Raw genomic sequence first — 16190 nt, 5'->3', positions numbered from 1 at the left:
ATGTGGGGAAATTATTTGTGCTTAATGAATGAAATAAAGAAACGATCAGTTAATGGAAATTAAAGTGGGTGAAAAAACAACTTGCCGCAGGTGGGAACCGAACCCATAACCTGGGTTCGGTTATGGTGGTGGGTTCGGTTTCCCTTTGCTAGCCCCCCTTCTTCTAGTTTATATATATATATATAATGTGTGTGTGTGTTCATTATACCGAGGCGTATCACTATTTTCTACTGGTCGTCGCTAAGCCGCTGTATTTTTCTCTTGCTGAACTCGACGGTGCGGGTTCAATAGTGACCTCCGCGAGGGCATTTTGATTCTGGCGAAACGCAATGCGGTCGTGGACTTAGATTTAGGTGGCCGTTAAAGAACGACATTTGCTTTAAACTAGTCCGCAGTCCCCCATTGTAAAGGGTGCCTCACAGTGATATATTGTGGCGGCTTGCGCGAACATTTCGTAACAAAAATAAGAATGATTTTGATACCGAAAATTTACGCGCTCCCCAGATCGCCGCCACTTCGCACCAGGCCAAAAGAGTGTTAATAATGCTGGGCGTGCAATTCCATTTGAACGCAATGACGACTCGCGCGGCATGCTTTTTCGCTTAAAGTGGCGGTAATGTCTTTTGAAAACAGATGCAAAACAAATGTTTTTTTCAAAACATTTTTTGCACAATTTTGTTTCCAGTTTCAGAGAGGTGTCCTGGTACTTGGTGTGTTCGAAGCACAAGTTTAAGTAAGCGTCGTTTTGTACGATGTCATGCGTTGGTGCATGGCCTCCGGGTTTGCTCGCGCTGGTAGATTAGCTCTGGCCCTCCCAATCGCACGGAGAGAGCGTAAGCTGAGTGGCGGGCGCCACTTGTACGTTCTCCACACCGTGGCGATCGCAACTGAGGGCTTTTCATGCGTCCAGGAGGCTTTCGAGTGTGACGGTGCAGCTGCAGCATGTAGGCTCGATGAGGCGAGAAAAAAAAAATACTTGGACGCTGCTGTGTGGTCTCCTACTGATTTGTAAATGAGATATGACGGCCTACGAGGGGTGCATGCCGACAGCTATTTATTCTCCGACGCGTTTTCTTTTTGCATGGACGTACTCCCCGTAAATTCACATTGGTATGTAGAAGTGGAAAATACCAGCAAGGGCTCATGATGTGCCGGAAACACACCATACTTCCCGAATTTTCGGGCTATGTGTGTGTTGCGCGTTTTGAGAGCTTGGTTATTTCGAATCTTTGAACGAGGCGCTCGCAGCTTTTCGTCTGCGAATTTCATATTTCTCGCGCAAGGTGCGGGAAACGCCGACATGGAACGGTAACATCAACTGAGACGAAGTGTTGATCATGTTGTCCCCGTTGGGGCGTGTGGGTCATGGCACAAGAACAATGGACGTACACCAACTATAGGAACTCATCGCTCTGTGCATTTTATTATATAGGGCGTGATTCAACACCATCATTCATCCATGGAAACATGCTTGAGTAGCTTGTGTACTTAAATTTAGGTGCGCTTTAAGGAAACCACGGTGCTTAAATTATTTCCGATACACTATCCCCCCCCCCCTTCGGCGTGCCTTTTGACAACATCGTGTTTTTGGCACGTACACCTCAAATTTAATTCTGCAATCATTTATTTATTTATATTGCTTCAATCGGAAGATTAAGGATTCCTTATGTTATGTTACCAGTGTAATGGCCGTCGCGTTGACACTTTATTCGGAAATTCCGAACCCCGTTTCCGAACCATGGTTGCACCTGTTTACATGCATCAGTTCGCAAGCTAAAGCATTCAAAAAGATACGAGAATGCAGAAATACAAAAAGAAAAATACTATGTTTGACTATGTGTCTAACCTTGGCTTTATCAGCAAATGGGAAAACTTATGTCGCATGAATATGTATGTCAGTTCAAAGGGAAATATTCAAGGTGAAGTATCGCTGAAATGCACAAACGCACAAATAATGTTTCAGCTACGACGCAGCCAGCGTAAAATTTGTTTGTGCAACAAACAAACTCCGTGTGTTCTGCTGCGTGAGTTCGCGCGCCATTACCTGCTGCCTGAAGCAGTCTCAAAGCTGGATGGAACGAGAAACTGTGCACCAAGTATAAAATAATACATTATGCAATTATTTATCAGTGTATTGGTAGACCTAGTTGACATTCAAACAGGCATTGTCGTAAGTGAGAAAACCTTAATCAAACAAATGTTAATTACGTCCAGCACAAAAGTACATGCCACTTTTCCGCATTTCTGCTTACGGCATGTGTATGTTTTCTGCGATACTGAACGAACGGAATTTTTCAAAGTAAGATGCATCCGAAAATTTGTAATTTGCGAATTACACGCAACTTACACACACGATAGCGTGTGTTTGTAATTTGAATATAAGAGAACACGTACTTCTATTACGCTGAAACTCAAACACCAACCCCTTTTCCAGCTGCCGTTTGAGGTCTGTCTTAGAGCGGCGCGACCCGCTTGGTTCCTTGCAGCACCATCCAGATGGCGCTTGCCTCCGCCCATGCGCGGCGCCTGCAGTGAGGGGGAAAGAAAAAAAAAAGAAATGGAAAGCTCGCTTTCGTGCACAGCGTTTGCCACCAGCGTTTCCAGGAAATCGTTTCAGTTACAGAAGCTGCAGTTGGGGGAAGCGGTAGTAGCAGTCAGGAATCTTTGAACGCTATTGCGTTCCACTCTTGAAGGAGAAGCTTAAGCGTCCTCGAAATTTTGAGCATGGAACGTTTTAGCACCCGTTGTCGGCGACCTTCTGCTGACCTTGAGCCAAAAGGCAGAGCCGTTATCCGGACACTCAAACGAGAATATCTGCGGAAGTTGCGAGAACAAACCAGATCACGCCATTCTTTTTCCAGGACCGAATTACATACGCTAGTTACTTCCAAACAAGTTACAAAAAAAAAACATTGATTCCTAGTTCTTCCTAATGTTTGTTCTAATATCACTCAAGCTGTATGTTCTAGTAGGCTTAAGTTTTATTTGTCATTTCCAATGGCGACGTTCAAAAGGCGGGGACAGGGCCCCATACACTTCAGTTCTGGGAATGTGAATTTGCTGCGGATCTACTGCGCTCGACGAGCTGCTGTGTGGCGTGGCGCCGGAAGTGTCTGATGCGCTGCTTTGCCCAAGAAGACTTACAAACCTCCTTGGGTCTGCCTTCGTGGAGGAAAAAAAAAGTTTGGCGAGAGCAATACGTCACGCAACAAGCCTTGGCAAGCGAACGCTCCGTGAATACAGCCCTTTGCTCAGTGGCCGCCCAATACATGACCTCTTGCGCCGACATCACGGAGCAAAAATGGAGATTTTCAGAGGCATTTGGTCGTGCCTCCTTCGCGCTACGGTGGCGCATTCACAATCTTCTTCTGAACGGCCCGTGCGCTCAGTCTCCCAGGCGTCTTTCGCTGCCTGTCGTGCCTCCTTCAATCGGTTTTCTTCTAGCCGAGCAGCGTTCATGTGGACCAGTGCACAGTATGTCGTGGTGCGTTGTGATGTGTTGGGGTGTGCAGTTGGGTCAATGTTGATATTGTAGCTACTATCATTTCCAACCAATCTGTTTGGCCGGTTGTCAATTTGTGCTTACATCTGCTCTGGATTACCGGAGAGCCAGTAAGTTTTTATTGTATGAATACCATACATGGCCTTCAGGGAGGTATTGGGTAAGTGGGAAATATGCTTACGTTAATGTAAAACGCGTTATTCGACTAGGCAAAACTCAAATCAGGATATAGTAGGCATGGGAAGATGCTACGAAATATTATAGGAAATCATTGTATCGCAGGATATGCATGCAAACACGAAAATTGCCATATCATTTGCTGAATCGCCACCATGCAAATTGCAAGAAAAAGAAAAAAAAAACAAGACACCAATTAGGTCCTGCCATCTACGGTAAGTTACCAGTACTTCCAGACAATAGATGATGTGTGAATCCGCGCATGAGTCGATTAGAAAAAAATGAATACACATAAGTACGGACTGAAAGGGTATAACTGGCATGTACCTGAATTGTAGCACAAAGTTACAAAAGAAAGCCACGAAGGTTGCTCAGACGGAAGTTGAAGTTGAAGTTGAAGCCTGGAAGTTGAAAAAAAAAATTGTGCTTGTCTAGGTCTGAAACCAGCGACCAACGCCATTCATGGGCTGTCGCTTTACCATCTCAGCTAAACAGGAGGCTAGCAGATCGCAGAGCGAGGGCAAAATAATTGCCAAGTGGACGCACGGGGACACTGAAAATGGCAAATCAGTTCTTCGGAAACCCGCAAGGTGGAGGAAATACATGAAAAGTTAAAATTACCATCCAACCGAATTGCAGCAAGAAGCTACCACGGAAACCAATCTCTAAATGTCTTATATATTGAGCTTTTCGCAACAGCTTCAGCCTTGATACTTAGCTCATACGACGGAGCTGCTCCAGCTCTCAGTTTTGTACAAGCGTGAATAATGCGGAAGGTCAGGTAAGGTGTCGGTGAAAATATGAGCCCTAATATTTTACAGTGTCCTCAGGAGTTACAGCCCGACAGCTCCGATTATTACAAAATATGCAGGAAAATTGGCCTGCTCACAATTACTACCTTATGAGTAGTAATTGTCAGCAGGCATAAGACAGAATAATTAAGACAAAATGCTTAAGACAAAATATTAACTCTTTCATTCGAATAAATACGGTTTTGTCGAAATTCCTCCACAACCTCATAGACGGTGACAGCCTAAGAATCGCAAGATTATATGTATAATGTCGAACGCGTAAACAATCTGCTTGGTTGCGCCTGCCAATTACCTTCGTGTATTTTCCTGACGTCAACTGGCGTCACGTGTTCCGAATAACAGCTCTTGTCCGCACAGATTAATTTTGTTTTGTCACTGGTTTCAGGATGAAACCTGAACGCCTGCGGCAAATTTTATGCGTGATATCGAGGTCAATGCTGAGCCATAGCTAATATTTCAGCCTTAAACAACTAGTATTTTATATTTTCCAGTTAGGCTAGCATTTTACTTTAGTAGAAGAACGTCACTGTGCTGTAAATGGACTTAGTATGCTCATCTCCCTTTCATTTGCCAAATGGAGGTGCCTGGAGTTTTGTGGGACGAGCTTGCTTGTATTTGTTAGGTTGTTCCTCACTGTAAATACATATGTTTGAAGCCGCTGAATCTCATATTCTTCTCACCAATGTCAAGTGCGATCGCAGTATCATCTGTATACAGAAATATCCTTGATATTAGCTTACACGAGAAAGATCCAAGACATATGGCATATTTTTTAGCTGCAGCAAATTTTGAGGAATCGCCTGGTAAAATAATGAATTTTTTCGTCCCTTCACCAGGATATCATTGTGGGGCATGCTGTCATGCGGGTCTCTGAAGTAGTGTTGTCCACCTCAGGTTTTTTACTGTGTACTCAATACATGGCACAGAAGCAGAAATCGTCTGGGGCAGAGTGCGAAAATCTAACCCTTGAAGTAAATAGCTTGATTAGATGGGCACCAATTCCATCACCAGTCAAATGTGGAAACTAGAAATCAAGAAAATGTCTTAGTTCAATTCATAATTCGTTAGAATTTTTAGTACATCACGCACATTCCTAGGCCTGGGTTTATATTGATCTAACCATTTTTAAGCCTACCTGGGTCATTGCGTAGCCTATGGTAGAGTGGTTAGCTCATTGAACTGCTGTGTTCAGGAAACGGTTCGAAACCAAACGTTCGGCCAACTTGAGTCAGTGGCTATTTGGCATCTTCAGCGAACCTCTTTCACGTGACAATATACTCGCGGACAATTTTCTTGCATATGAAGGGAAGGCTACGAGGGCTGTTGTATTCGTACACAACGTAGTCCGGGCGAGTGTGTCACCAATTTTGGTTTCTCCGACCTCGCATAACATCTTTAGTGAAGTCGGACACGAGGGGTGGGGGTGGGTTGCGGGGACAGCCTGCGTCGGAGCCCCAAAGCGTCTGTATGACCTCGGCGTTTGTAGAGCCGGTGTGCAATAGGTCAGCTCGCTCGCTCATTTGCACATGCCAACGGTTGTAATTTCCAGAAGGGTTCGCCTGGTTTCCGCGCAGACGCTGCAAACACTTTGCTTCGACAGGCCTTTCTTGCTGAACTGGGGGACCAGTGTCCCGGAAGCTAACAGGCGGGACAGCGAGCGGTGAACGCTTACCGAAAGACACTGGCGCCATTTTGCCTTCGAGCAACGCGTAACACGCGTGACTGTTTCTTGCCTTCCTAAAACTCGAAAGAGCAAGCTGACCGCAAAATCAAAGTAACAGTAGCGGACAGGTGAGTGTTACGGATTGTTTTGCACTATGTGCTGTAACAACTATGTGCTATTTTCGATTTTCTACGTGAGCAATATGACGAAACCTGTGGGACAACTTCCAGCAGTAGTGCAAGAAGCGTGCTTTGGTTCCGCAGCCTTTGATTCATAGCGAAGAAAACTAGCCCGCGAATATAGTCAATGGGAATGCGTAACTAGGGGCCCTGTAACGTAAAACTATTCCAATATGTTTTTATTGTAATCTCGTGACGTCAAATATGCGTAACCAGCGACGCAAGCATCAAGGTCTGACCTGCACGGTTGTTTGAACAGACCAATCAGAGTCTCTCCTCGTTTAAGGAAGGTACTTCTGTTTGCTTTAAAAACGAATAACATTGCCTACAGTGAGCGGCTTGTCTTATATAACTGGCTGACAAGAGGCTAGGATCACGCTCAGGTGGAGAGGGATTCGATGCGGCCGAGCCAGTGCACTGAAAATCGATAACCGGATGAAGAGGATGGTGCCGGCATCTGCGATTGGTCCGCTTTTCCTCACTTGGCTTGAGTTGGCTGGTCGAAAATCGCGGCGACATGCAACGAAAGGTAATGAATGCCACTAAAACGGATCCTCAGCAAAGAAGAGTTAGCAAAACGAGGTCGTAAACGTGCCGAAAGTGCTTGTAAACGTTACACGGCCAGGCAATCAGGTTTATTGTAAGCAAATATACCCATGCTCTCCGACAGGTGCGAGTTACCAGCGTCTGAGTGAGCGGCGGCAGCCATCTTTTATTCCTTTCGGAAAGGGGCAGCCTGCGGCTATTCAGAAGAACATTTAGTTTTGTTCGGCATAATAATCCATCTGTAACGCGTACTCGTCACTTTGACGTGGTGAGTTTTTGCGGCTTTGTGACGTCGCGTGACAGGGAGGGCTAATGGGGAAAGGTGTCGAATCAGAATAAACTATTTTTATTTTGCCCGGTCAAATCATGCATAATCAGTGCGCACTCGTCCTATCAGATGGGGAGCTATCGCGGTTTTTGTGACGTCGTGTGACAGACAGGCGAAGTGGGGGTCTTCCAAAAAGATTTTTGACCAATCGCGGAGGGCTGATTGCAGAATTGGAATAGAAACGTTTGGAATAGCTTTACGTTATAGCTTCCCAGATGCGTTACTTCAGTGTTAATTGTCTAATTCCTGCAATTGCGTCAAGCATATTGTGCACCGAAAAAAAGGACATTTGATATATATTGAACCAACTAGGTGCTAGTGTATTTCCCTGAAGTACCCCAGTTATCTTCTAACTTGACGCCATGGGTTCTGTCGTAAGAATAACTCGCAAGGAACGTGTTAAACTGTCGTCTGAGCCATAACGCGCGCAATTATTTACGCTAATGTGTGATTGTGTCAAAAGATATTCTCAGGTATAAATACAGCACTTATAGTACATGATTGTTTTTAATCAAGCTGCTCACGAATTCTAAAGGACGCCTCCACATGAAAATAGCGTTTTTGCTCTTTGCAAACGAAAACAGAGCCGAGCTATTTAACAAGCATTTTTTGTTTCGTTCAGAAAACCATTCTGCAGCTGAGGCTAGGTGTTTTTCCACTAGATGACCAAGTGCTGATATTACTTTTTTGGTCAATCATTTTCACTGTGACTGAAGTTGCCAGTTTTGTAATCTGGTCGAACGACGAATTTTTTTTTTATCTTTTCCGTATGATCTACCCCACTCAGCATTTTAAAACAGCATTCCTCAGGTGAGTAAGGGTCACTAAGCAAACACGGCGGGTGTGTCGTTTCCTTCAAGTTGTCTATTTTTGTCTCCTGTGCGCAAGCCATTTATAAAGGTTTATCTGACTTCATTGCTAACATGTTCAGCACTTCTTACGTTGTTTCTGTTGTAACAGGCTGGGCATCCGTCTTTCTTTCAAGACTGTCTAGATTACACGACACTGCTGTAAGTTTCCGTCATAGACGATCAATCTGTGTTCTCGCGGTAGCGTCTGGTGTTGAATCTTTATTTCGTTTGGGCCATCTGTATCGCTACTTTATGAATTAGAAAAATTTGGGCCCTAAGATGCTTGTTTACAAGAATGGGATTTCCAAGAAATAATACCATTTGGTTTTATTCTCCCAAATACTCACTTACATATACGATAGATGTTCCCTATGCAGTACCTGTTTCTGCACGCCACATAGGACCACCCTTGATCCTTTTCAATACTTTTCTCTCTGGCAAAACAGTTTTGTGTAGACATCGTTCTAATCGTCTAAACAATTACCTAAACGCTGCAGTTCGATTGGAGCAAAGATCACAGTAAGGAAGCGTGTCCTACTAATGTGGGCACAGGACTCTTGCGGTAAAGAATCGCGGTAAAAGTTGTTCTCAGTGACCCGCCAGACTGACTGGCAACTTCAAATTTGTTGGCCTTTCAGAGTTAGTCTGCTTTGGTCGTAATTTTTTCCCCGATTCTTAAGGATATTGTAGCGGTGAGGGACTGAGGGGCAACATCTATGTGGCGCATGCGCACAGTTTTTCTACATTGCCGATGTACTGGTGCGAAGGAAACCAATTGGAACACGGAAGCTGCGGCTGATGATGATGGCGATGATATAAAGGCATCCCTTTTGAAACGGGCTGGTGACAAACTGTCATCTAGTCTGCTTAATTTTATCAGGTATACTTGACACGTTTTTGCACCCAGTGCCCTCAGCAGCGACAGGGGGAAGTTAGGAGCTGTATCACGCGCGCGCTTAGGCCGGCTCTCATAGGCAGTTGGCAGTACGAACTTCTCGATATGTAACTTTACAAGCCACTGAGAGCGTGGTTCGCAGCTTATATGACTGAACACTCGCTATTCAGTGTTTTTTAAGTGCATCAAGTTTTCAAAAACTGCCTGTAGCAGATTGCACAACTCAAACCCTTCATCTAACTTGTCAAATGAGGGGGCCATACCTGTAAGAGAAATCAGCACGTTTAGTTGATTAATTAATATATTTACGCGAACAAACTTTTAAAGAATTGCTTTATGGCGCATATTAAAGCCTACGAATTCGAACCGGTAAGTTCGTAAGGTGCTTTCGCTTGGAATAAGTTCTGAGGACTGCAGCAGTTTCGATATATAAATTATCGAAGTGTTCGACGAAATGCATTGGCTTTAGAGTTATATTGTCTGCGAAAACGCAGCTTTTTTAATTGGAACGCAAAATACCTGGAACGCCGATGCATTTCATCGGACACATTCAAAATTATTATCACAAAACTGCTGCGGTGCCTGAATCCCTTCCAAGTGGATACGGCTTGCGAACTCACCAGCTATAGTGTTGCTTATGCAGGTGCAACTTCAGAGAATGGAAAGAATGACCTATGGCTATTACCTGCACTAGGACAGAGCACTTGACTAGCCCATCATCCGTCATTTTACTACCATGTGCCGCGGATTTTTGATCATCAGCGCCCCGCCTATAATTCGTTGTCACCCGTCGCAGTATCCCAGTGACTGTGGCATTGCGCCGCTGAGCTCGAAGTCAGGGGTTCAATGCCCGCAGCGGCGTCCGCGTTCTGATGGAGGAGGAATACGAAAACGCCGTGTACCGTGCCTTGGGTGCACGTTAAAAAACCCCAGGTGTGTCCAAAATAACCCAGAGCACTCCATTACAGCGTGCCTCATAATTAGGTCATTGTTTTGTCTCGCAAAACACCACGATATTGTGATCATCATGGTTCACTTATTAGGTGCCTCACTATTCGAGTATACGATCTTTCGACAGGAGACGTCGTTCATTTATCCTGCCTCGCTCATCTTACGCGCCAATGTCAGCGCGCCATAATATACGATCACAAACTTCTTTATTCCAAGAGATACCAGCACATTGGTAGCTTATTAGGAACACCGCTCGAATAACAAGGAAATCAGTTGGGCTCCTACACTGATTACAGCGATGTGCCTCTAGACGGTGACAGCATGGTATTCGCCTAAAATGCACGCGTCCGGCTGAAAGTATTTCTAACTTGCGTTTATTTTGCGCATCGGAATGTTTAACACTCTTTGCGGGTCCGAGAAATTCGCTGTTCAATTCGTATTCATTTAGGATAGTAAATGGTTCACTTCTATTTATTGCAGGAATCTCAGGCCCCCGTCTTTCTGATGAAACTTTCGTTGGGGTAGAATGCAATACGCGCCAAGGAATGCCGCCAGGCGTCTATCGTCGCTAAAAATCAGCGTGAGAGCTAAGTATTTGGGAGCTGCGTCGAATCTGCGCCTTGGGGTAAAGAGGACTGCGTTCAGGCTGATAAATTTATATAGGCGCTGACAGCCCTGCCCACGCCGAAGACAGCCGCGATTCGATGGCAACACAATTACACCACGGCCGCTGCCACGGCCTTCTTCCAACTTCCACACAGGAGAGAGCGTTGGCACCGATCGCAGATGCGATACGAAAGTTCCTAACGCGGCGATGTCCACGCATTTGTGTCCTTCGCGTACTAATTAGGAATGCGGTGCGTGGCTGCATAAACGTTTCTACGCACACATCCGCATGGGGGCGCAGCGAGGACAGCAGGTGAAGTTATCACTTTATCACCGGCTCGTGGATGTAGATGTGTTACCCTATACATTAATACGAATTCGTTAGCTCGTTCCCTCGCCTCAAAGGTCGGCGGCCTACTGCAAGCTGCGCGATGTACGCGCGTAAGGAAAGCTTCGACACGCAATGGAGTTGCAGTTGCAGGAGATTGTTGTGCGCCTCCGTGAAAAGCTCGGTGTACTTGACTACTTGTGCCGTCCACGTCTCGCTGAGGAAGCGTGTTTCTTCAGCCGTACTATGGCGCGTTCTAGTGAAGTAAAATCATAATCGTTCATGTTAAACCCAATGAAATTACTGTGTCGTATATAGCAAAGTTTCAACGCACGATGAAGCTGCCGCAAAGTGAATTGCAAATAATACGGCTATACATCGAATTAAAATAATATACAAACCCAATAGATCGAGCCTGTGAAGGACAGAACGTCTCGGCAAGTTGACTTTCGGACGCGGAGATGGATAGTATCAGGCCGGTCGTGGAAGAAGCGGAAATTTTAAAGAAGTCCCCCCTCTCATGGCTGGCTGCGACGTGCCCAGTTTTGGCGCACCGTGGCTGCGTACCAGACCGCACCGTGAAGGCGACCCCGCAAACAAAATAAGAAATAAATAATATTTGCTGGAACAAAAGTTTAGGTGGCGCATTGTTGAGACGTTTAAAAAAAATGATTCACAGAGAGACATAACTCGTGCGATACTATTGCTCTGCAATGGCTTCTCTGTAACGCGTGCATAACTGCAACGCAATTTGCAGCAAACCAAATGTGTGCCTTCCGGGCAAGATGCGTTTTCAGGCATTAAAATGTTCTCGGCCCTATGAAACCGGTACAATGCAAATGTTACATTCCCGCCATGCCGGTTTTTTTTTAGTGGCATCCAGCTCAACCTTGGCTACGCCCGTACAATATTGACTGTTGATTAACCATTGATATATTGTTGTGGAATTGTTGAAACAACGAACTTCAACAAATTTTCAAGAGCAATTGAGTTCACTGAACTTTTGCACAGCAATACTACCGTTAATTATTTTCAATAAACAATTTATTGGGCAATTTCTGTTGATTTTTCTCGTCTTTTTCTTTTGTTGTGTAGCAGTTGAGTCCAGTACACAATAATTAGGACTGGCATATGAAGACTTTCCAAGAAGGTATTGCGAAGTGTTCCACCCTCATTCCTGTCACTTTGCAGCAGGTAGGTTCTTCTTTCACCTCGCTTTCATTAAAAGAAAACAATGTGTGACCGATGGGATGGAATCGAACGTCGGCCGTCGAGCCCGGTACTCTAACCAACAGGCCACGAGCGCGCGCATACTCCTCTCATTCGAAGGCTAGTAAGCTCTGAAATGCTTGACGTGTGCGCCGCGTGCCACTTCCTCGTGCTGTCGCTACAGCTGGCGCTTTGAAGCGCCTATCTCCGGGACCACCCCACTTTCGTAGCCGTTTTCGCTACGTGAAAACTGAAACGTTTGACTAGATTCATGACCGCCCAAGTTCATGACGATTTATTTCTTCGCCGGTGTACAAATGCCATCATCGTTTTAACATTCGCTAGATGACATAGCCATTGGTACGATCCAAAATGAGCACGTTTCGGGGAGCATAAGAATGCGAAATTCACTTGCAAACACGGTGACTACGGGCATGTGGAGTTCCCCAAAAGGAGACGCGGCGGCAGCGCAGCCCGCGATAAGACAGGCGCGAACACGTGACGACGCTACCTTGGAGAACCGGACGCGCTGTGGGAACCGTAGGATGCAAGAGCACACACGCTACAAACATACACGTGTGGGGTCTTCGAATTTCCTGCGACGTACCCTCTCACCGTAAAGCAAATATTGTTTTTTTTTTATCCAATATCCGTGGTACTAGAGATCAAAGAACGAACGTGCTTTGAGATCGCAGCGCGCAGCCGCTATAACCATTGACTTCAAAGAGCTTCGGATTCAGCAACAGCCGCATCAGTATCAGAGCTAATCGCTGTATCTGCGGCTGCTCCCGACTCTCGTCTTGCAATATACAGTAACGTAGAAGAACACCAAAGAGAAATGAAAGAAATACAAGTACCGGACTCTTATCATACCTTACTTGTCACTTCGTCATCTGCGAACGCACTACAAACTATCTTAAAAGCGTTAGTTCTGTAGAAATAGCAAAGTTAGTAGTAATTTTTATTTCTAAGTGGCGCAACAAACGTCAAGATAGCGTTCGTGTGTGTGTGTGTGTGTGTGTGTGTGTGTGTGTGTGTGTGTGTGTGTGTGCGTGTGTGCGTGTGTGTGTGTGTGTGTGCGCGCGCGTGCGCCTACGCGGTTGCAAGCGTTGTAGCTTCGTTTTGCGCACACTTTTGCAACAGTAGACATGGTTACCGTTAGTTTCGTAGTCGCATTTTTTGATCGTAGTATTTATTGTTTACGCTGCAAATTATGTTGTTATCAAAAATTTATGAAGGTTAGTGGATGAGAAATTAATGCAAAATATTTAGCGGTTTTTCAGTGCCGTTATTTTGCTTTTGAAAGGTTTTAATAATTCAATACGATAGTGAAGCTGTGAACGGCTTTCGAACTCAGTTACTTGGTTGTAGTTGTGCGGTGGTTCAGGCCTCGTGCTTTTTGATGAAAGTATTTCTTTTTCTTTTTGGACATCATGACACACATTTTAGTGAAATGCTTTAACGGTGATAAGTGGGACGTTTATCTGTTGAAGTCGTTGGCTCACCCAGGTACTAGTCTTCGACTGATGTGCGAGCCTAGTTCTTTTCATGAGTTGCGCGGCAGAGGTAATGATCCCTGTTGGATAGAAGGCAACCCGAAACAGTCGCAGCGGAACTTCTGTAGATAGGTAAGTAATCTCGTTTTCTTGAGCACGTAGCCCTTTTTTCTATTTTGACATTGAGAAGCGTGAGATGTCAAGCACACCCTTCACTTTCTTCAAGCAAACCGCATGCCCCGGAGCAAAAGCGCGCGATACCAACTCTCGCTGCCGCCGTCACTTCGTTTGAAACAATCGTAGGTGAAGAGGCAGCGGCGCCCCGCATGCGTAAAATTGCATTGCTTTCATTAGTTCCTGTCAAATAATGTTTCTTTGAGTTGTATGAAAGAACACAATTGGAACAAAAGGACCCGCTTCTCTGCGCAGTGATAATTTTGTACAGTGGCCGGTCATCTTTCATAGGGGCTCACGTGGGCCGTCTAAGCGCTTGTTATCGCGTTTCGATACGTGAGAGGCGCGCTGCCTTTCAAGGTATTTAGGCAGACATTACGAGCTTAGGAGCACCGCGAGAAAAAATTGCGCAGCAGGTGTGCAGCTCTGCTACGCTTGTACCACACTCGTACCGGAAGGCTGTGTTGCACTTCACGCTTACGCATTTCGTAACTATGGCGGCCGCCGTGGCAATTTGGGGCTCGAGGTCGTAATACGATCCCTGCAGCGGCCGCGTTCCAAAGGAGCGGATTGCAAAAACGCTGGTGCAATTTGCATTGTATAGACGTGAGAGAGAGAGAGAAACAACTTCATGTGGTCGCCTGCAGAACGACACCATGATTAAATGGCGCCGTGACGCAGGCCCTGACGTTTTCTCAGCGGGTGGTCTCTACTCAACTCCAGCGCGTGTTACTTCCGCGGTCGGTCGCCCTGAGGGGCAACGTTCCGTCGGTTTCGCTCGGCCTTTTTCTTTCAAGAGCCGCCGAGACCTGCTGGACGGCCCAGGTTTGGCTTTCGTGGTCGTAGCATTCCACCGCAGCCGCGAGTTGCGGCGGAATCGTTGTACTTGTCGAAGCTTCGTTGGGGAACTTGGTGCAATCCCATAGGATGTGCGTCAGGGTGGCCCTCTCACGTTGGCACACGTAGCACACATCACTCACATATAATTTCGGGTATAGATGAGTCATTAACACTGGAGTGGGTAACGAACCAGTTTGCAATTGTCTGAACAGCACCGCCTCCGCTCGGCTCAGCCCCGCGTGCGGAGCTGGGCAACTCCTTCGAGCCAGGCGGTAGAACTGTGCAAGCTCGTTGAACGTCGTAATGCGGTCCTTGGCACTACACCACGTTGGACGGTCGGTTGCAGCGGCGCGGTGGGTTAGCGCTCGCGCCACTGCGTGTGCCGTCGCGTTGTGGTTATCGTGCTTCTCCGATTCATCGTTGCCCGCGTGTGCGGGGAACAATTTGATTCTAATATATCGATTCTCTCGTTGAAGGTCAGCCGAGCAAAGAACGCGCACAGCCTCACCACACACTTTGCCCTTTGCATAATTCCGCTTTCCACAGTGAGGAGTAGCAGGCTAGAGACACGCTCTCCAGGCCAACCTCTCCTCCTTTCTGTCCATTAAAATCTACTCCTCCTCCTGCGCACTGCACTTCGCGAATCGCACAACACCGTCTGGCACCCGGGGTCGGCAATGGTCAGGGCAATGGTCACCTCCTCGGCCTGACACGCCTCGCGGACCCGTAAGCTCGCCGCTGCCCTCGTCACGCCGGACGACGCCTCGATGACAGTAGCTACGAAAGCCGCGCAGTCTCCCTGGTATTCTACCGCATCCACGTACCTTGCGTGCTCGTCCTTGGCGTGAAAGTCGATGAGGGCCTTTGCCCTCGCCGCTCTTCTCTCCTTGTTGAACTCCGGGTTCATGTTTCTCGGGTTGAGGTCTACCCGAATCAGGCGCCGGGTCCCGTCCGGGACAGAAACGTCGCTACTCGACTTTTTGCCCCGGCCGTGAAGCCTAAGTATGCGCCTGCCGGCTTTGGTCATAGAGTGCTGCTCCAGCCGGGCGGTCCGTTGCGCTTCTGCAATTTCCTCGAGGGTATTGTGTACCCCCAGGCTTAGGAGCTTGTTGGTGTTCGTACACTCGAATAGTCCGAGCGCCGCCTTGTAAGCTCGGCGTATCAGGGCGTTGATCTTATTCTTTTCGCACTGCATCCAGTTGTGGAAGGCTGCAACGTAGGTGACGTGGCTGATTAACGAAAGAGTGCATAAGCCGAATCAAGCTTTCCTCCTTCATCCCGGCCTTGCGGTTGGCGACCCACTTGATGAGACGTATTGCGTTGGTAATCTAGGCTGTACTGCAGGAAGTGGTCTCGCCGTTGCCCCGTCGCTTATCTATAATCATGCCGAACACCAGGATGTAGTCGACCTCCGAGATCACTTGGCCGTTCCTCGTCACGATCTTGATGGCCTCGTAATCAATCGCTTCGCTCTTGTTACGTCTGACGTATTTCGGTGGTAACACCCGCAGTTCTGACTTGCTCGGTGAGCAGATCAAGCCGGAACCGTTCAGCTGGTCTTCGATCGCGTCGACGACTTCTTGTAGCGTGCTCTCAACGTGACCATCGCTGCCTCCCGGATCCCACAGCGTGA

General features: G+C 46.7%; 1 protein-coding gene across 1 annotated transcript in view; it reads left to right on the top strand.

The window, feature by feature from the left end:
* Positions 1-15213: 15213 nt before the first annotated feature.
* Positions 15214-16190, top strand: part of LOC135904309 (sulfotransferase 1A1-like) — an 87982-nt gene continuing 87005 nt past the window's right edge. The window contains exon 1 of the mRNA XM_070532863.1: positions 15214-15359. The gene's annotated coding sequence lies outside the window, so the exon portion shown is untranslated. The remainder of the gene's footprint in view (positions 15360-16190) is intronic.

The sequence above is a fragment of the Dermacentor albipictus genome, chromosome 2, assembly GCF_038994185.2.
Source record: "Dermacentor albipictus isolate Rhodes 1998 colony chromosome 2, USDA_Dalb.pri_finalv2, whole genome shotgun sequence".
Lineage (NCBI taxonomy): Eukaryota > Metazoa > Arthropoda > Arachnida > Ixodida > Ixodidae > Dermacentor > Dermacentor albipictus.
The sequence above is the reverse complement of the archived record's forward strand: the minus strand, read 5'-3'. Positions and strand labels throughout refer to the sequence as shown.